Source organism: Cyanistes caeruleus, unplaced genomic scaffold, assembly GCF_971803275.1.
Source record: "Cyanistes caeruleus unplaced genomic scaffold, bCyaCae1.hap1.1 HAP1_SCAFFOLD_76, whole genome shotgun sequence".
NCBI classification, from domain to species: Eukaryota; Metazoa; Chordata; class Aves; order Passeriformes; family Paridae; genus Cyanistes; species Cyanistes caeruleus.
The window spans coordinates 356,106-377,551 of NW_028255888.1; the positions used below are offsets into that span (position 1 = coordinate 356,106).

The window sequence follows — 21,446 nt, forward strand, 5'->3', positions numbered from 1 at the left end:
CACTTGACAATTTGTTCTTTCTTTTCCTTGTGGACAGGGGAGTTGTGCCATTGGTAAGGTTTTCACTGTTACTCTTCTAGCCAAAGAAAACATGATGAGGTACCAGGAATTGTTAGGGAATACAAGCATGGCTGAATGTGGAGAAAGAATCTCCAGGGTGTGCAGCCAGAAGTGGAGAGCTGATCATTCCAAATCCCCCATGGACACCTTGAAAGTGATCTGGAACATGAAAATGGGCTGACAGAGAGAGTTTGTTTCTGTGTTCAGTTTAGATGATTCTCCATCTCTTGCACTGGGAGAAATCAAGAGCACAATCAGTTGATGATAAGCATCTGAACATGATAAGCTGGACCTCTCTGGATGACAGAAAGAATGTGAAAAGGAGAAATGCAGGGAATGACTTGGTGAACTTTGTATATAAGAAGGTACATTTTTTCCTAATAATTTCCAATTCATTCCCTTTGTTTTATCCTTTTAAAAAGGCCAATTGCATCTCAGATTCCCCATGAAATGAGAACCCTGAGCTTGTGGAACTGCCTGAAAGGTGCCCTGTTCCTTTTTCTTCTGCTGCTCGGTAGAAACAGTGAAGCGAGTTGGGGAGTTCTGTTTTTCCTTTCTCCTGGTCGATATTTTCATTTTATTTGCCACTGTAAAGGCAATTTCTGTGATGGCCTCTGTCAGTTGATTCTATTTCAGCAGCAGCAGCAGCAACAGGGCTGTGTTTGAACACTGCAAATGTGACCTGTGTGGCTTTAATTCTCTTTGATTTTGTGCTCAGGGCCTTGGGAGCATTTGGAGATCTACTACTCATGAGGCCTTTTTAACAAGCAGTCCGAGTTCCCTGTCAGAAAAGCACAGTGGGCCGCACTGATTGAAAGAGGAAATTGCAGCTGTACTGCTAAAATTCAAGTGGCAAGCAGAAGAGGGGCAAGATCAGCTGGGATCCACAATTGCCAAGGCCAAGGCACCAACAGCCTCCTGCTGTCTCCTCAGGGTGAGTAAAACAGCGCTGAAAACAGCGCTGGAACCCGATCCTTTCTTCCTCTGAGGGCTGGCTGAGGGCAGCAGAGGCGGGCCTGAGAAATCAGGGCTGTTTGTGGGGGATTGTTGCTGTAGTCCAGAATTGCCCTGGCAAAAGGCCTGGGAAGCCGAGGCAGGAGCAGGTGGGAAGGGCCGGCGCTGCTGCTGCTCGTGGCCGGGAGCCCCGGCCGGGCCGGGCCGGCGCCCGCTGCGCTGCGGCTGCTGCTGCTGCCAGAGCCGGGCGGGACTCGGGGACAGGGAATGGACACGGGGGGACAGCAAAGGCCTTGGGGGCTGCAGGGATGTTGGGCCAGCGCCAGCACAGAGCTTCAGCCTGCAATGAACCCCGAGGGAAACGCTGGGGAAAGGCTCCATTCAGCCTTTCTTTACTCATCGCTATGAAGGGACCGAAATAAAAGGAGAAAGAGCAGGGCCCGACCCCTTCTCCTTTGGGAGGAACCCCGCGCCTGGAGCTGAGAGGGGCCGTGAGGAAAAATGAGGGGCCATGAAGGGCTTTGAGAGGCCATGAGGGACCATACGAGGCCATGAGAGGTTTTATGGGGCCATGAGAGGTTTTATGGGGCCATGAGAAATTCTATGGGGCCATGAGGGGCTGTGAGGGGCCATGAGGAGCCTCAGCCCTGGCAGGAGGGGGTCCCACCATGTTCCCAGGGCAGGGCCGCCGTGAGGGGCCGCGAGCGCAGACGTGGCAGCAGAGCGGGCTTGGGGCGCCTCTGGGAGGGGATGAGACCCTTCCCCCGCTCCAAACCACACCAAACCCGGCATTAACAGGATTTTCCGTCTTTAGAATCCACTGGCAACTTGGAGTTGAGTGTCCAGTTTAATTCTGGTGGGAAAAACAAGGGAATTTTCCCAGTGTGTGACATCCAGCCATTGTTATTTATGTCTAAGATTTAAAAGTCTTGACAATGAAAAGTAATACTAAAAAATAATAATAACAACAACAAGACCAAGAAATAAAGCCCCGAATCCCAACTATCAGCTCAGAAACATGTTTTTGTTTGTAGTAATAGAGTAGTACTAAAGAAATAAATGAAAGCGATTTAATTTGTAATTCAGACAAAAGATGTTTCATCTTTTTCCAAGGTTCTGGTCCCCTTCCTCCAGGGTCATTTCCTTTACTCACCCACTTTCTAATAGGTAGAAGGGAGTTAAGCCCATTGGAAAAGACAACAGCTCCTGTTTCCAAGATTAGCAGCCACCACTCCAGGGACCCTGAATTGCCCCCAGGCGCGTGTGTGCACTTGAAGGGTGAGCGGGTGTTGGGGACAGAGATCTCAAACTCCTTCTAAGGCTGTGAGAAACCCACAAGTGGCAAAGTATCATTGTGGGTCAGCTCCTGCTGAAATTCCATTCCCCCACACCCTCCAAATGGGCAGGCAGGGCTGGGCTCTGGCAGGGTTCAGTTTTGAGTGCCTTGTGCTCCCTGGCATGGAAGTGATCCTATGAACTCTGGCATTGATGGACTGTGGTATGGCTGCTGAAAGAGGAGGGGGAATCTCAGGAGACAGGAAAGTCTCTCGTTCTCCCTTCTCCCTGCAGAACCCCCTCTCCAAAGAGAAATGCCTGTGCCGGGTTTCCATGAGACCCCTTCCCTCAGGCCAGTGTCTGAGCCACTGTGTGGTCTGCAGGAGCCAAAGCCAGAGGAGTCCCAATATCAGTCACCCCACGGTCCCCACACAGCAGGAGAAAGCACTGCTTGCAGTGGGGCTGCTGATCTGTGACCCGTCCTGGTTCCATCCACCCCACTCCTCTCAGCCACAGGCACCAGAAGGATCCCAGGAAAGCCACAGTGCTGTACCAGATGTCAGGAGCACTCCCTGCTGTGGCCTCAGGGATGCTGGGTGACCTCGTCAATGAGGATCTGTGGCTGGTGATGGAATGTGTGGATGGAGGCCCTTGACAGGAGGTTGTTGGAGACACGCATGGGGCTGAAGGAGAGATGGCAGCTGTCAGTCGGGAGGGCAGGGACCCCGCTTGTGAGTCCATTGCCTTGGACACCCTCAGCCACAAGATGTCCAAGAAGTCACGCAAAACTTCTTTCCCCCAAGTTCCAGCTTTATGTACAGTTACAGCAGAGAACGTTGCTTGTTTCTAGAACTAGAACAAAGATCCCAGATGGAACAAGCCTTGCTGGTTTTAGTCAGAAGCATCAGTGACCAAAAGTTGTATTTCCTTTGGTTTGGTCACTTCTTTGTTCCTTCTCAGTGTTCAGGCTGGGCTGTGGGGTGTCCTCATTTGCTGCATTTTCTGAGCTCCTCTTGGATCCTTTGAGCAATAGGTTGTGCCCTCTGAGGATCCTTTGTGCTCCTTGGTGACCCAGGAGAACCTTGCAAACAATTTTTGGGGGAGCTGCTGCTGTGATGTCACAGGAACGTTGCCGTGTCTTTGTGGTGTTCCCGTTGCTGTGGGGCACAGAGGCCTCAGTGTCAGAGCGGCTCTGGGCACCTGCTCATTGCCTGAGGATCGTCCTGCCCGAGGCATTCTCAGCAGCCAGCCCAGCCCCTGATGGGTGTCCTTCTGTCCTTGCAGGGGGACAGACAGTCTGCAGACGTGTGCAGCACAGCCAAAATGATCCAGCAAGTGGTTGTTGCAGTTTGCACTCTGGACTCTGTGGCTTCTTATGGGTATTTTTTAACCCACTGGGCCCCTAAATGGAGGATTTCCCCAGGTGCACCATATGTGCCTTTGGGATTGCTGTGGGCTTTCTGTTCATCCTTTGGAACGGAGGTGATTTTGAATGAAAATTGCCATTAAGATGCCATTTATTTGGGAGAGCTCCTGCCAACAACTTCTTAAAAAAGGGGTTGTTTGTAGCCAGCAGGGTGTGCACAGCATTTGGAATGGAGCCTGGGGGGGTTCTGTTCCCCAAGAGGAGAGTCTGTGGTAGCGGACCCTGGCGCTCCCTCTGTTTGCTCACCCAGCCAAAAACTGGACACAGCCTTCTATTTTGTGCTGTTCTCTTGCTTGCTGTGTGATCCAAAAGGACTATGACTCCAGGAGGGAAGTTGTGAAAGTAAAATGCTCTCTCTTGGCATTGACTTTTTGTGTGGGATTTGCCAGCAGAGGCAGCTTTTTCTCCTAACAGCATCTGGTTCAGGTGAAGGTCCCCTCACACATGGACACTGGGAAGCTCCTTCTTCAGTGGGCAGGAAAAAAACCTTTGGTGTTCAGAGATCCCAGCTGTTCCCTTTCAACACCAGTATGAGTCCAGTAAGCTCAAGTATGATCCTTGTCACATGGCAGCACTCCCAGGATGGTCCCATTTGCCTCTGACTAGATCAACCCAGTCAGTCCCAGTATGATGCCTTTGGCTCCCAGCATGCTCCCATTTGCTCCCAGTCACCCCCAGTATGGGGGATGATGTGCATGGTATGTTCCCAGTCATTCTCAGATACTCCCAGTATGAGTCCAGTCACTCCCATTATGATCCAAAACTGGATTGCTGGGAGGCTTCATGGAATCCTGGAGACCATTGTGACACTCTAGGGCCCCATGGAACCGTGGTGACACCAGCTTGGCTGGGAGTGTTGATGTGCTGCAGCGTAGGAGGGCTCTGCACAGGCAGCTGGACAGGCTGGATCCAGGGCCCAAACCCAACAAGGTGAGGTTTAACAAGTCCAAGTGTCGGGTCGTGCACTTTGGCCCCAACAACCCCTGCAGTGCTACAGGCTGGGGACAGAGTGGCTGGACAGCAGCCAGGCAGAAAGGGAGCTGGGGCACTGATGGACAGCAGGCTGGGCATGAGCCAGCAGTGTGCCCAGGTGGCCAAGAAGGCCAATGGCTCCTGGCCTGGATCAGGAACAGTGTGGCCAGCAGGAGCAGGGCAGGGATTCCTCCCCTCTGCTCTGCACTGGTTGGGCAGCACCTCGAGTGCTGTGTCCAGTTCTGGGCCCCCAATTTATTTAGGAAGGTCATGGATGGGCTGGAGCGTGTCCAGAGAAGGGCAACAAGGCTGGTGAGGGCTCTGGAGCACACAAGTCCTGTAAGTGATAGTAAAAGGTCTCAAAATCTTAGAAAATTTGGGGACTTAGAAAGTTAGTTAGGTTTGGAAAGGCCTTGGAAAAGTTGGCCCTGGGAAATGTTAGGCCTTGTACTTGCTAAAAATTAGGTCAAAATTGCACCTGTGTAATCAGTAGATGATCATGATACAATTGTTAGATGTGATTAGCTGTAATTATTGTTTAAAGAACGTGAGGAACAATGTTAGGGGGCTGGGGGGGATCAGGAGAAATCCATGCTTGGGTAAAAACAATGCATACAATAGAACAATGTAAGTTTAATAATTAATATGTGAGTTATATAATGCTAGACTATGAAAATATGTTCAACTCAAAACCAAGATGGGAGAGATTTGGTTATGTGTACCCCTGACACCCAGATCTCTTAATAAAGCACCCGCATATAATCATTTGTGATTATGTGTGTTCCTGAACACTAACAATTTAATCAGATTTTACTGGAATTTTCTGAGATATTTGTGGAATATTGTGTAATAATTGTGGAATTCTGTGGGATGTTTCTGGAATTTTGTGGGATTTTTGTGGAATTTTGTGGGATACTGATGAGACTTGAAAAATTCTGAGGGATTTTTCTTCGATTTTGTGGAAATCTGTAAAGATTTTGTGGGATGGATCTGGAAAATGGTAGGGTTTTGAGAAGATTTACAGATTTTGTTGGGATGTTTGTGGAATTTTGTGGGATTTTTCTGGAATTTTCTGGGATGTTTCTGGAATTTTTAGGAATTTTGACTCGACTTGAAGAATTTTGAAATGTTTTTCTTAGATTGTATGGAAATTTGTGGAGATTTTGTGGGATGTTTCTGGAACTTGGTGGAGTTTTGTGAAAATGTAAAGAATTTTGTGGGAGGTTTCTGGAATGTGCGATTTTTTTAAAATGTTGTGGAATGTTCTGGAATTTGGTGAGATTTTGAGGAGACGTGAAGAATTTTGAGGGAATTTTCTAGGATGTGTGGAAATTTGTAAAGATTTTGTGGGAAGTTTCTGGAATTTGATGGGGTTTTGAGAAGATTTAAGGAGTTAGTTGGGATGTTCATGGAATTTTGTGGGATTTTTCTGGAATTTTGAAGGACTTTGAAGAGACATGAAGAATTTTGAGGTATTTTTCTTAGATTGTGTGGTAATTTGTAAAGATTTAGTGGGATATTTCTGGAATTCGGTGGGGTTTTGAGAAGACTTAGGGAGTTTGTTGGGATGTTTGTGGAATTTTGTGTGATTTTTCTGGAATTTGGTGGGATGTTTCTGGAATTTTTAGGAATTTTGACTCGACTTGAAGAATTTTGAAATGTTTTTCTTAGATTGTATGGAAATTTGTGGAGATTTTGTGGGATGTTTCTGGAATTTGGTGGAGTTTTGTGAAAATGTAAAGAATTTTGTGGGAGGTTTCTGGAATGTGCGATTTTTTTAAAATGTTGTGGAATGTTCTGGAATTTGGTGAGATTTTGAGGAGACGTGAAGAATTTTGAGGGAATTTTCTAGGATGTGTGGAAATTTGTAAAGATTTTGTGGGAAGTTTCTGGAATTTGATGGGGTTTTGAGAAGATTTAAGGAGTTAGTTGGGATGTTCATGGAATTTTGTGGGATTTTTCTGGAATTTTGAAGGACTTTGAAGAGACATGAAGAATTTTGAGGTGTTTTTCTTAGATTGTGTGGTAATTTGTAAAGATTTTGTGGGATATTTCTGGAATTCGGTGGGGTTTTGAGAAGACTTAGGGAGTTTGTTGGGATGTTTGTGGAATTTTGTGGGATTTTTCTGGAATTTGGTGGAATGTTTGTGGAATTTTGTGGAAATTGGAAAAGTTTTGTGGGATGTTTCTGGAATTTGGCAGGGTTTTGAGAAGGTTTAGGGAATTGTGTAGGATGTTTGTGGAATTTTGAAAGACTTTGAGGAGATATGAAGAATTTAGAGGTATTTTTCTTAAATTGTGTGGAAATTTGTGGAGATTTTGTGGGATGTTTCTGGAATTTGATGGAGTTTTGCGAAAATGTAAAGAATTTTGTGGGAGGTTTCTGGAACGTTGTGCGATTTCTTTGAAATGTTGTGGAATGTTCTGGAATTTGGTGAGATTTTGAGGAGACGTGAAGAATTTTGAGGGAATTTTCTAGGATGTGTGGAAATTTGTAAAGATTTTGTGGGATGTTTCTGGAATTTGGTGGGGTTTTGAGAAGGTTTAAGGAGTTTGTTGGGATGTTTGTGGAATTTTGTGGGATGTTTGTGGAATTTGTAAGACTTTGAGGAGACATGAAGAATTTTGAGGTATTTTTCTTAGATTGTGTGGAAATTGGAAAAGTTTTTGTGGGATGTTTCTGGAATTTGGTAGGGTTTTGAGAAGATTTAGGGAGTTTGATGGGATGTATGTGGAATTTTGTGTAATTTTTCTGGAATTTGGTGGGATGTTTCTGGAATTTTTTGGGATTTTGACTAGACTTGAAGAATTTTGAAAGATTTTTCTTAGATTGTGTGCAAATTGGTGGAGGTTTAGTGGGAAGTTTCTGGAATTTGGTAGGGTTTTGTGAAATTGTAAAGAATTTTGTAGGAGGTTTCTGGAAGGTTGTGCGATTTTTTTGGAATGTTGTGGAATGTTCTGGAATTTGGTAAGATTTTAAAGAGACTTGAAGAATTTTGAGGGATTTTTCTAGGATGAGTGGAAATTGGAAAAGTTTTGTGGGATTTTTCGAGAATGTGGTAGGGTTTTGAGAAGATTCAGGGAGTTTGTTGGGATGTTTGTGGAATTATGTGCGATGTTTCTGGAATTCTGTGGGATTTTTGTGGAATTTTGTGGGATGTTTCTGCAATTTTAAGGACTGAGGAGATATGAAGCAATTGAGGTATTTTTCTTAGATTGTGTGTAAATTTGTGGAGATTTTTGGGGGATGTTTCTGGAATTCGATAGAGTTTTGCGAAAATGTAAAGAATTTTGTGGGAGGTTTCTGGAATGTTGTGTGATTTCTTTGAAATGTTGTGGAATGTTCTGGAATTTGGTGAGATTTTGAGGAGACGTGAAGAATTTTGAGGGAATTTTCTAGGATGTGTGGAAATTTGTAAAGATTTTGTGGGAAGTTTCTGGAATTTGGTGGGGTTTTGAGAAGATTTTTCTAGAATTTTGTGAGATGTTTCCGGAATTTGGTAGGGCTTTGAGAAGGTTTAAGGAGTTTGTTGGGATGTTTGTGGAATTTTGTGGGATGTTTGTGGAATTTGTAAGACTTTGAGGAGACATGAAGAATTTTGAGGTATTTTTCTTAGATTGTGTGGAAATTTGTGGAGATTTTGTGGGATGTTTCTGGAATTTGGTAGGGTTTTGAGAAGATTTAGGGAGTTTGATGGGATGTATGTGGAATTTTGTGTGATTTTTCTGGAATTTGGTGGGATGTTTCTGGAATTTTTTGGGATTTTGACTAGACTTGAAGAATTTTGAAAGATTTTTCTTAGATTGTGTGCAAATTGGTGGAGGTTTAGTGGGAAGTTTCTGGAATTTGGTAGGGTTTTGTGAAATTGTAAAGAATTTTGTAGGAGGTTTCTGGAAGGTTGTGCGATTTTTTTGAAATGTTTTGGAATGTTCTGGAATTTGGTGAGATTTTGAGAAGGCTTGAAGTATTTTGAAGGATTTTTCTTAGATTGTGTGGTAAATTGTAAAGATTTTGTGGGATATTTCTGGAATTTGGTAGGGTTTTGATAAGAATTAGGGAGTTTGTTGTGATATTTGTGGAATTTTGTGGGATTTTTGTGGAATTTTGTGGAAATTTTTGTAGATTTTGTGGGATATTTCTGGAATTTGGTAGGGTTTTGAGAAGATTTTTCTGGAATTTCGTGCGATGTTTGTAGAATTTTGTGGAAATTTTTGGAGATTTTTGTGGGATGTTTCTGGAATTTGGTAGGGTTTTGAGAAGATTTATGGAGTTGGTTGGGATGTTTGTGGAATTCCATGGAATGTTTTTGGAATTCGGTGGGATTTTTGAGGGATTTTGCAGGATATTTCTGGAATTTGGTAGGGTTTTGAGAAGATTTTTCTGGAATTTTGTGCAATGTTTGTGGAATTTTGTGGAAATTGGAAGAGTTTTTGTGGGATGTTTCTGTTATTTGGAAGGGTTTTGAAAAGATTTAGGGACTTGTGTGGGATATTTGTGGAATTTCGAAAGACTTTGAGGAGACATGAAGAATTTTGAGGTATTTTTCTTAGATTGTGTGGAAATTTGTGGAGATTTTGTGGGATGTTTCTGGAATTTGGTGGAGTTTTGCGAAAATGTAAAGAATTTTGTGGGAGGTTTCTGGAACGTTGTGCGATTTCTTTGAAATGTTGTGGAATGTTCTGGAATTTGGTGAGATTTTGAGGAGACGTGAAGAATTTTGAGGGAATTTTCTAGGATGTGTGGAAATTTGTAAAGATTTTGTGGGATGTTTCTGGAATTTGGTGGGGTTTTGAGAAGGTTTAAGGAGTTTGTTGGGATGTTTGTGGAATTTTGTGGGATGTTTGTGGAATTTGTAAGACTTTGAGGAGACATGAAGAATTTTGAGGTATTTTTCTTAGATTGTGTGGAAATTGGAAAAGTTTTTGTGGGATGTTTCTGGAATTTGGTAGGGTTTTGAGAAGATTTAGGGAGTTTGATGGGATGTATGTGGAATTTTGTGTAATTTTTCTGGAATTTGGTGGGATGTTTCTGGAATTTTTTGGGATTTTGACTAGACTTGAAGAATTTTGAAAGATTTTTCTTAGATTGTGTGCAAATTGGTGGAGGTTTAGTGGGAAGTTTCTGGAATTTGGTAGGGTTTTGTGAAATTGTAAAGAATTTTGTAGGAGGTTTCTGGAAGGTTGTGCGATTTTTTTGGAATGTTGTGGAATGTTCTGGAGTTTGGTAAGATTTTAAAGAGACTTGAAGAATTTTGAGGGATTTTTCTAGGATGAGTGGAAATTGGAAAAGTTTTGTGGGATTTTTCGGGAATGTGGTAGGGTTTTGAGAAGATTCAGGGAGTTTGTTGGGATGTTTGTGGAATTATGTGCGATGTTTCTGGAATTCTGTGGGATTTTTGTGGAATTTTGTGGGATGTTTCTGCAATTTTAAGGACTGAGGAGATATGAAGCAATTGAGGTATTTTTCTTAGATTGTGTGTAAATTTGTGGAGATTTTTGGGGGATGTTTCTGGAATTCGATAGAGTTTTGCGAAAATGTAAAGAATTTTGTGGGAGGTTTCTGGAATGTTGTGTGATTTCTTTGAATTGTTGTGGAATGTTCTGGAATTTGGTGAGATTTTGAGGAGACGTGAAGAATTTTGAGGGAATTTTCTAGGATGTGTGGAAATTTGTAAAGATTTTGTGGGAAGTTTCTGGAATTTGGTGGGGTTTTGAGAAGATTTTTCTAGAATTTTGTGAGATGTTTCCGGAATTTGGTAGGGCTTTGAGAAGGTTTAAGGAGTTTGTTGGGATGTTTGTGGAATTTTGTGGGATGTTTGTGGAATTTGTAAGACTTTGAGGAGACATGAAGAATTTTGAGGTATTTTTCTTAGATTGTGTGGAAATTGGGAAAATTTTGTGGGATGTTTCTGGAATTTGGTAGGGTTTTGAGAAGATTTAGGGAGTTTGATGGGATGTATGTGGAATTTTGTGTGATTTTTCTGGAATTTGGTGGGATGTTTCTGGAATTTTTTGGGATTTTGACTAGACTTGAAGAATTTTGAAAGATTTTTCTTAGATTGTGTGCAAATTGGTGGAGGTTTAGTGGGAAGTTTCTGGAATTTGGTAGGGTTTTGTGAAATTGTAAAGAATTTTGTAGGAGGTTTCTGGAAGGTTGTGCGATTTTTTTGAAATGTTTTGGAATGTTCTGGAATTTGGTGAGATTTTGAGAAGGCTTGAAGTATTTTGAAGGATTTTTCTTAGATTGTGTGGTAAATTGTAAAGATTTTGTGGGATATTTCTGGAATTTGGTAGGGTTTTGATAAGAATTAGGGAGTTTGTTGTGATATTTGTGGAATTTTGTGGGATTTTTGTGGAATTTTGTGGAAATTTTTGTAGATTTTGTGGGATATTTCTGGAATTTGGTAGGGTTTTGAGAAGATTTTTCTGGAATTTCGTGCGATGTTTGTAGAATTTTGTGGAAATTTTTGGAGATTTTTGTGGGATGTTTCTGGAATTTGGTAGGGTTTTGAGAAGATTTATGGAGTTGGTTGGGATGTTTGTGGAATTCCATGGAATGTTTTTGGAATTCGGTGGGATTTTTGAGGGATTTTGCAGGATATTTCTGGAATTTGGTAGGGTTTTGAGAAGATTTTTCTGGAATTTTGTGCAATGTTTGTGGAATTTTGTGGAAATTGGAAGAGTTTTTGTGGGATGTTTCTGTTATTTGGAAGGGTTTTGAAAAGATTTAGGGACTTGTGTGGGATATTTGTGGAATTTCGAAAGACTTTGAGGAGACATGAAGAATTTTGAGGTATTTTTCTTAGATTGTGTGGAAATTTGTGGAGATTTTGTGGGATGTTTCTGGAATTTGGTGGAGTTTTGCGAAAATGTAAAGAATTTTGTGGGAGGTTTCTGGAATGTTGTGCGATTTCTTTGAAATGTTGTGGAATGTTCTGGAATTTGGTGAGATTTTGAGGAGACGTGAAGAATTTTGAGGGAATTTTCTAGGATGTGTGGAAATTTGTAAAGATTTTGTGGGATGTTTCTGGAATTTGGTGGGGCTTTGAGAAGGTTTAAGGAGTTTGTTGGGATGTTTGTGGAATTTTGTGGGATGTTTGTGGAATTTGTAAGACTTTGAGGAGACATGAAGAATTTTGAGGTATTTTTCTTAGATTGTGTGGAAATTGGAAAAGTTTTTGTGGGATGTTTCTGGAATTTGGTAGGGTTTTGAGAAGATTTAGGGAGTTTGATGGGATGTATGTGGAATTTTGTGTAATTTTTCTGGAATTTGGTGGGATGTTTCTGGAATTTTTTGGGATTTTGACTAGACTTGAAGAATTTTGAAAGATTTTTCTTAGATTGTGTGCAAATTGGTGGAGGTTTAGTGGGAAGTTTCTGGAATTTGGTAGGGTTTTGTGAAATTGTAAAGAATTTTGTAGGAGGTTTCTGGAAGGTTGTGCGATTTTTTTGGAATGTTGTGGAATGTTCTGGAGTTTGGTAAGATTTTAAAGAGACTTGAAGAATTTTGAGGGATTTTTCTAGGATGAGTGGAAATTGGAAAAGTTTTGTGGGATTTTTCGGGAATGTGGTAGGGTTTTGAGAAGATTCAGGGAGTTTGTTGGGATGTTTGTGGAATTATGTGCGATGTTTCTGGAATTCTGTGGGATTTTTGTGGAATTTTGTGGGATGTTTCTGCAATTTTAAGGACTGAGGAGATATGAAGCAATTGAGGTATTTTTCTTAGATTGTGTGTAAATTTGTGGAGATTTTTGGGGGATGTTTCTGGAATTCGATAGAGTTTTGCGAAAATGTAAAGAATTTTGTGGGAGGTTTCTGGAATGTTGTGTGATTTCTTTGAATTGTTGTGGAATGTTCTGGAATTTGGTGAGATTTTGAGGAGACGTGAAGAATTTTGAGGGAATTTTCTAGGATGTGTGGAAATTTGTAAAGATTTTGTGGGAAGTTTCTGGAATTTGGTGGGGTTTTGAGAAGATTTTTCTAGAATTTTGTGAGATGTTTCCGGAATTTGGTAGGGCTTTGAGAAGGTTTAAGGAGTTTGTTGGGATGTTTGTGGAAATTTGTGGGATGTTTGTGGAATTTGTAAGACTTTGAGGAGACATGAAGAATTTTGAGGTATTTTTCTTAGATTGTGTGGAAATTGGGAAAATTTTGTGGGATGTTTCTGGAATTTGGTAGGGTTTTCAGAAGATTTAGGGAGTTTGATGGGATGTATGTGGAATTTTGTGTGATTTTTCTGGAATTTGGTGGGATGTTTCTGGAATTTTTTGGGATTTTGACTAGACTTGAAGAATTTTGAAAGATTTTTCTTAGATTGTGTGCAAATTGGTGGAGGTTTAGTGGGAAGTTTCTGGAATTTGGTAGGGTTTTGTGAAATTGTAAAGAATTTTGTAGGAGGTTTCTGGAAGGTTGTGCGATTTTTTTGAAATGTTTTGGAATGTTCTGGAATTTGGTGAGATTTTGAGAAGGCTTGAAGTATTTTGAAGGATTTTTCTTAGATTGTGTGGTAAATTGTAAAGATTTTGTGGGATATTTCTGGAATTTGGTAGGGTTTTGTTAAGAATTAGGGAGTTTGTTGTGATATTTGTGGAATTTTGTGGGATTTTTGTGGAATTTTGTGGAAATTTTTGTAGATTTTGTGGGATATTTCTGGAATTTGGTAGGGTTTTGAGAAGATTTTTCTGGAATTTCGTGCGATGTTTGTAGAATTTTGTGGAAATTTTTGGATATTTTTGTGGGATGTTTCTGGAATTTGGTAGGGTTTTGAGAAGATTTATGGAGTTGGTTGGGATGTTTGTGGAATTCCATGGAATGTTTTTGGAATTCGGTGGGATTTTTGAGGGATTTTGCAGGATATTTCTGGAATTTGGTAGGGTTTTGAGAAGATTTTTCTGGAATTTTGTGCAATGTTTGTGGAATTTTGTGGAAATTGGAAGAGTTTTTGTGGGATGTTTCTGTTATTTGGAAGGGTTTTGAAAAGATTTAGGGAATTGTGTGGGATGTTTGTGGAATTTCGAAAGACTTTGAGGAGACATGAAGAATTTTGAGGTATTTTTCTTAGATTGTGTGGAAATTTGTGGAGATTTTGTGGGATGTTTCTGGAATTTGGTGGAGTTTTGTGAAAATGTAAAGAATTTTGTGGGAGGTTTCTGGAATGTTGTGCGATTTCTTTGAAATGTTGTGGAATGTTCTGGAATTTGGTGAGATTTTGAGGAGACGTGAAGAATTTTGAGGGAATTTTCTAGGATGTGTGGAAATTTGTAAAGATTTTGTGGGATGTTTCTGGAATTTGGTGGGGTTTTGAGAAGGTTTAAGGAGTTTGTTGGGATGTTTGTGGAATTTTGTGGGATGTTTGTGGAATTTGTAAGACTTTGAGGAGACATGAAGAATTTTGAGGTATTTTTCTTAGATTGTGTGGAAATTGGAAAAGTTTTTGTGGGATGTTTCTGGAATTTGGTAGGGTTTTGAGAAGATTTAGGGAGTTTGATGGGATGTATGTGGAATTTTGTGTAATTTTTCTGGAATTTGGTGGGATGTTTCTGGAATTTTTTGGGATTTTGACTAGACTTGAAGAATTTTGAAAGATTTTTCTTAGATTGTGTGCAAATTGGTGGAGGTTTAGTGGGAAGTTTCTGGAATTTGGTAGGGTTTTGTGAAATTGTAAAGAATTTTGTAGGAGGTTTCTGGAAGGTTGTGCGATTTTTTTGGAATGTTGTGGAATGTTCTGGAGTTTGGTAAGATTTTAAAGAGACTTGAAGAATTTTGAGGGATTTTTCTAGGATGAGTGGAAATTGGAAAAGTTTTGTGGGATTTTTCGGGAATGTGGTAGGGTTTTGAGAAGATTCAGGGAGTTTGTTGGGATGTTTGTGGAATTATGTGCGATGTTTCTGGAATTCTGTGGGATTTTTGTGGAATTTTGTGGGATGTTTCTGCAATTTTAAGGACTGAGGAGATATGAAGCAATTGAGGTATTTTTTTTAGATTGTGTGTAAATTTGTGGAGATTTTTGGGGGATGTTTCTGGAATTCGATAGAGTTTTGCGAAAATGTAAAGAATTTTGTGGGAGGTTTCTGGAATGTTGTGTGGTTTCTTTGAAATGTTGTGGAATGTTCTGGAATTTGGTGAGATTTTGAGGAGACGTGAAGAATTTTGAGGGAATTTTCTAGGATGTGTGGAAATTTGTAAAGATTTTGTGGGAAGTTTCTGGAATTTGGTGGGGTTTTGAGAAGATTTTTCTAGAATTTTGTGAGATGTTTCCGGAATTTGGTAGGGCTTTGAGAAGGTTTAAGGAGTTTGTTGGGATGTTTGTGGAATTTTGTGGGATGTTTGTGGAATTTGTAAGACTTTGAGGAGACATGAAGAATTTTGAGGTATTTTTCTTAGATTGTGTGGAAATTGGAAAAGTTTTTGTGGGATGTTCCTGGAATTTGGTAGGGTTTTGAGAAGATTTAGGGAGTTTGATGGGATGTATGTGGAATTTTGTGTGATTTTTCTGGAATTTGGTTGGATGTTTTTGGAATTTTGTGGGATTTTGACTAGACTTGAAGAATTTTGAAAGGGTTTTCTTAGATTGTGTGCAAATGTTTGGAGATTTTGTTGGATGTTTCTGGAATTTGAAAGACTTTGAGGAGACATGAAGAATTTTGAGGTTTTTTTTTAGATTGTGTGGAAATTTGTCAAGATTTTGTGGGATATTTCTGGAATTTGGTAGGGTTTTGAGAAGATTTAGGGAATTGTGTGCATTGTTTGTGGAATTTCGAAAGACTTTGAGGAGACATGGAGAATTTTTAGGTATTTTTCTTAGATTGTGTGGAAATTTGTGGAGATTTTGTGGGATGTTTCTGGAATTTGATGGAGTTTTGCGAAAATGTAAAGAATTTTGTGGGAGGTTTCTGGAATGTTGTGCGATTTCTTTGAAATGTTGTGGAATGTTCTGGAATTTGGTAGGGCTTTGAGAAGGTTTAAGGAGTTTGTTGGGATGTTTGTGGAATTGTGTGGGATGTTTGTGGAATTTCAAAAGACTTTGAGGAGACATGAAGAATTTTGAGGTATTTTTCTTAGATTGTGTGGAAATTTGTGGAGATTTTGTGGGATGTTTCTGGAATTTGGTAGGGTTTTCAGAAGATTTAGGGAGTTTGATGGGATGTATGTGGAATTTTGTGTGATTTTTCTGGAATTTGGTGGGATGTTTCTGGAATTTTTTTGGATTTTGACTAGACTTGAAGAATTTTGAAAGATTTTTCTTAGATTGTGTGCAAATTGGTGGAGGTTTAGTGGGAAGTTTCTGCAATTTGGTAGGGTTTTGTGAAATTGTAAAGAATTTTGTAGGAGGTTTCTGGAAGGTTGTGCGATTTTTTTGAAATGTTTTGGAATGTTCTGGAATTTGGTGAGATTTTGAGAAGGCTTGAAGTATTTTGAAGGATTTTTCTTAGATTGTGTGGTAAATTGTAAAGATTTTGTGGGATATTTCTGGAATTTGGTAGGGTTTTGATAAGAATTAGGGAGTTTGTTGGGATATTTGTGGAATTTTGTGGGATTTTTGTGGAATTTTGTGGAAATTTTTGTAGATTTTGTGGGATATTTCTGGAATTTAGTAGGGTTTTGAGAAGATTTTTCTGGAATTTCGTGCGATGTTTGTAGAATTTTGTGGAAATTTTTGGAGATTTTTGTGGGATGTTTCTGGAATTTGGTAGGGTTTTGGTAAGACTTACGGAGTGTGTTGGGATGTTTGTGGAATTTTGTGGGATTTTTCTGGAATTTTGTGGAATGTTTGTGGAATTTTGTGGAAATTGGGAAAGTTTTTGTGGGATGTTTCTGGAATTTGGTAGGGTTTTGAGAAGATTCAGGCAGTGTGTTGGGATGTTTGTGGATTTTTGTGGGATGTTTGTGGAATTTTGTGGAAATTTTTGTAGATTTTGTGGGATGTTTCTGAAATTTGGAAGGGTTTTGAGAAGATTCAGGCAGTGTGTTGGGATGTTTGTGGAATTCCGTGGAATGTTTTTGGAATTTGGTGGGATTTTAGAGGGATTTTGCAAGATGTTTCTGGAATTTGGTAGGGTTTTGAGAAGATTTTTCTGGAATTTTGTGAAATGTTTGTGGAATTTTTGGAAATAGGAAGCGTTTTTGTGGGATGTTGCTAAAATTTGGAAGGGTTTTGAGAAGATTTAGCGAATTGTGTGGGATGTTTTTGGAATTTCGAAAGACTTTGAGGGGACATGAAGAATTTTGAAGTATTTTGCTTATATTGTGTGGAAATTTGTGGATATTTTGTGGGATGTTTCTGTAATTTGGTGGAGTTTTGCGAAAATGTAAAGAATTTTGTGGGAGGTTTCTGGAATGTTGTGCGATTTCGTTGAAATGTTGTTGAATGTTTTGGAATTTGGTGAGATTTTGAGGAAACGTGAAGAATTTTGAGGGAATTTTCTAGGATGTGTGGAAATTTGTAAAGATTTTGTGGGAAGTTTCTGTAATTTAGTAGGGTTTTGAAAAGATTTTTCTAGAATTTTGTGGGATGTTTCTGGAATTTGGTGGAGTTTTGTGAAAATGTAAAGAATTTTGTGGGAGGTTTCTGGAATGTTGTGCGATTTTTTTGAAATGTTGTGGAATGTTCTGGAATTTGGTGAGATTTTGAGAAGGCTTGAAGAATTTTGAGGGATTTTTCTAGGATGTGTGGAAATTTGTAAAGATTTTGTGGGATGTTTCTGGAATTTGGTAGGGTTTTGAGAAGACATGAAGAATTTTGAGGTATTTTTCTTAGATTGTGTGGTAAATTGTAAAGATTTTGTGGGATGTTTCTGGAATTTGGTAGGGTTTTGAGAAGATTTATAGAGTTGGTTGGGATGTTTGTGGAATTCCATGGAATGTTTTTGGAATTCGGTGGGATTTTTGAGGGATTTTGCAGGATATTTCTGGAATTGGGTAGGGTTTTCAGAAGATTTTTCTGTAATTTTGTGCAATGTTTGTGGAATTTTGTGGAAATTGGAAGAGATTTTGTGGGATGTTTCTGGAATTTGGAAGGGTTTTGAGAAGATTTAGGGAATTGTGTGGGAAGTTTGTGGAATTTCGAAAGACTTTGAGGAGACATGAAGAATTTTGAGGTATTTTTCTTAGATTGTGTGGTAATTTGTGGAGATTTTGTGGGATGTTTCTGGAATTTGATAGACTTTGAGGAGACATGAAGAATTTTGAGGGTTTTTTTTAGATTGTGTGGAAATTTGTCAAGATATTGTGGGATATTTCTGGAATTTGGTAGGGTTTTGAGAAGATTTTTCTGGAATTTTGTGGGATGTTTGTGGAATTTTTGGAAATAGGAAGAGTTTTTGTGGGATGTCGCTAAAATTTGGAAGGGTTTTGAGAAGATTTAGGGAATTGTGTGGGATGTTTGTGGAATTTCGAAAGACTTTGAGGGGACATGAAGAATTTTGAAGTATTTTGCTTATATTGTGTGGAAATTTGTGGAGATTTTGTGGGATGTTTCTGTAATTTGGTGGAGTTTTGTGAAAATGTAAAGAATTTTGTGGGAGGTTTCTGGAATGTTGTGCGATTTTTTTGAAATGTTGTGGAATGTTCTGGAATTTGGTGAGATTTTGAGAAGGCTTGAAGAATTTTGAGGGATTTTTCTAGGATGTGTGGAAATTTGTAAAGATTTTGTGGGATGTTTCTGGAATTTGAGAAAGTTTTGCAAAATTGTAAAGGATTTTGTGGGAGGTTTTTGGAATTTGGTAGGGTTTTGAGAAGACATGAAGAATTTTGAGGTATTTTTCTTAGATTGTGTGGTAAATTGTAAAGATTTTGTGGGATTTTTCTGGAATTTGGTAGGGTTTTGAGAAGATTTATGGAGTTGGTTGGGATGTTTGTGGAATTCCATGGAATGTTTTTGGATTTCGGTGGGATTTTTGAGGGATTTTGCAGGATGTTTCTGGAATTTGGTAGGGTTTTGAGAAGATTTTTCTGAAATTTTGTGCGATGTTTGTGGAATTTTGTGGAAATTGGAAGAGATTTTGTGGGATTTTTCTGGAATTTGGAAGGGTTTTGATAAGAATTAGTGAGTTTGTTGGAATGTTTGTGGAATTTTGTGGAAATTGGAAGAGATTTTGTGGGATGTTTCTGGAATTTGGAAGGGTTTTGAAAAGATTTAGGGACTTGTGTGGGATGTTTGTGGAATTTCGAAAGACTTTGAGGAGACATGAAGAATTTTGAGGTATTTTTCTTAGATTGTGTGGAAATTTGTGGAGATTTTGTGGGATGTTTCTGGAATTTGGTGGAGTTTTGTGAAAATGTAAAGAATTTTGTGGGAGGTTTCTGGAATTTTTTGCGATTTTTTTGAATTGTTGTGGAATGTTCTGGAATTTGGTGAGATTTTGAGAAGGCTTGAAGAATTTTGAGGGATTTTTCTAGGATGTGTGGAAATTTGTAAAGATTTTGTGGGATGTTTCTGGAATTTGAGAAAGTTTTGCAAAATTGTAAAGGATTTTGTGGGAGGTTTTTGGAATTTGATAGGGTTTTGAGAAGACATGAAGAATTTTGAGGTATTTTTCTTAAATTGTGTGGTAAATTGTAAAGATTTTGTGGGATATTTCTGGAATTTGGTAGGGTTTTGATAAGAATTAGTGAGTTTGTTGGGATGTTTGTGGAATTTTGTGGGATTTTTCTGGAATTTTGTGGAATGTTTGTGGAATTTTGTGGAAATTGGGAAAGTTTTTGTGGGATGTTTCTGGAATTTGGTAGGGTTTTGATAAGAATTAGTGAGTTTGTTGGGATGTTTGTGGAATTTTGTGGGATGTTTGTGGAATTTTGTGGAAATTTTTGTAGATTTTGAGGGATGTTTCTGGAATTTGGAAGGGTTTTGAGAAGATTCAGGCAGTGTGTTGGGATGTTTGTGGTATTCCGTGGAATGTTTTTGGAATTTGGTGGGATTTTTGAGGGATTTTGCAAGATGTTTCTGGAATTTGGTAGGGTTTTGAGAAGATTTATGGAGTTGGTTGGGATGTTTGTGGAATTCCATGGAATGTTTTTGGAATTCGGTGGGATTTTTGAGGGATTTTGCAGGATATTTCTGGAATTTGGTAGGGTTTTGAGAAGATTTTTCTGAAATTTTGTGCAATGTTTGTGGAATTTTGTGGAAATTGGAAGAGTTTTTGTGGGATGTTTCTGTTATTTGGAAGGGTTTTGAAAAGATTTAGGGAATTGTGTGGGATGTTTGTGGAATTTCGAAAGACTTTGAGGAGACATGAAGAATTTTGAGGTATTTTTCTTAGATTGTGTGGAAATTTGTGGAGATTTTGTGGGATGTTTCTGGAATTTGGTGGAGTTTTGCGAAAATGTAAAGAATTTTGTGGGAGGTTTCTGGAATGTTGTGCGATTTTTTTGAAATGTTGTGGAATGTTCTGGAATTTGGTGAGATTTTGAGAAGGCTTGAAGTATTTTGAGGGATTTTTCTTAGATTGTGTGGTAAATTGTAAAGATTTTGTGGGATATTTCTGGAATTTGGTAGGGTTTTGATAAGAATTAGGGAGTTTGTTGGGATATTTGTGGAATTTTGTGGGATGTTTGTGGAATTTTTTGGAAATTTTTGTAGGTTTTGTGGGATATTTCTGGAATTTGGTAGGGTTTTGAGAAGATTTATGGAGTTGGTTGGGATGTTTGTGGAATTCCGTGGAATGTTTTTGGATTTCGGTGGGATTTTTGAGGGATTTTGCAGGATATTTCTGGAATTTGGTAGGGTTTTGAGAAGATTTTTCTGAAATTTTGTGCGATGTTTGTGGAATTTTGTGGAAATTGGAAGAGATTTTGTGGGATGTTTCTGGAAATTGGAAGGGTTTTGAGAAGATTTAGGGAATTGTGTGGGAAGTTTGTGGAATTTCGAAAGACTTTGAGAAGACATGAAGAATTTTGAGGTATTTTTCTTAGATTGTGTGGTAATTTGTGGAGATTTTGTGGGATGTTTCTGGAATTTGATAGACTTTGAGGAGACATGAAGAATTTTGAGGGGTTTTTTTAGATTGTGTGGTAATTTGTGGAGATTTTGTGGGATATTTCTGGAATTTGGTAGGGTTATGAGAAGATTTTTCTGGAATTTTGTGGGATGTTTGTAGAATTTTTGGAAATAGGAAGAGTTTTTGTGGGATGTCGCTAAAATTTGGAAGGGTTTTGAGAAGATTTAGGGAATTGTGTGGGATGTTTGTGGAATTTCGAAAGACTTTGAGGGGACATGAAGAATTTTGAAGTATTTTGCTTATATTGTGTGGAAATTTGTGGAGATTTTGTGGGATGTTTCTGTAATTTGGTGGAGTTTTGTGAAAATGTAAAGAATTTTGTGGGAGGTTTCTGGAATGTTGTGCGATTTCGTTGAAATGTTGTTGAATGTTCTGGAATTTGGTGAGATTTTGAGGAAACGTGAAGAATTTTGAGGGAATTTTCTAGGATGTGTGGAAATTTGTAAAGATTTTGTGGGATGTTTCTGGAATTTGAGAAAGTTTTGCAAAATTTTAAAGGATTTTGTGGGATATTTCTGGAATTTGGTAGGGTTTTGATAAGAATTAGTGAGTTTGTTGGGATGTTTGTGGAATTTTGTGGGATTTTTCTGGAATTTTGTGGAATGTTTGTGGAATTTTGTGGAAATTGGGAAAGTTTTTGTGGGATGTTTCTGGAATTTGGTAGGGTTTTGATAAGAATTAGTGAGTTTGTTGGGATGTTTGTGGAATTTTGTGGGATGTTTGTGGAATTTTGTGGAAATTTTTGTAGATTTTGAGGGATGTTT

General features: G+C 39.1%; 1 protein-coding gene across 1 annotated transcript in view; it reads left to right on the plus strand.

Annotated features, from left to right (window-relative positions):
• The window catches only part of LOC147646881 (uncharacterized), a 450,805-nt gene that overhangs the window by 63,656 nt on the left and 365,703 nt on the right, over nt 1–21,446 (plus strand). The window lies entirely within an intron of this gene.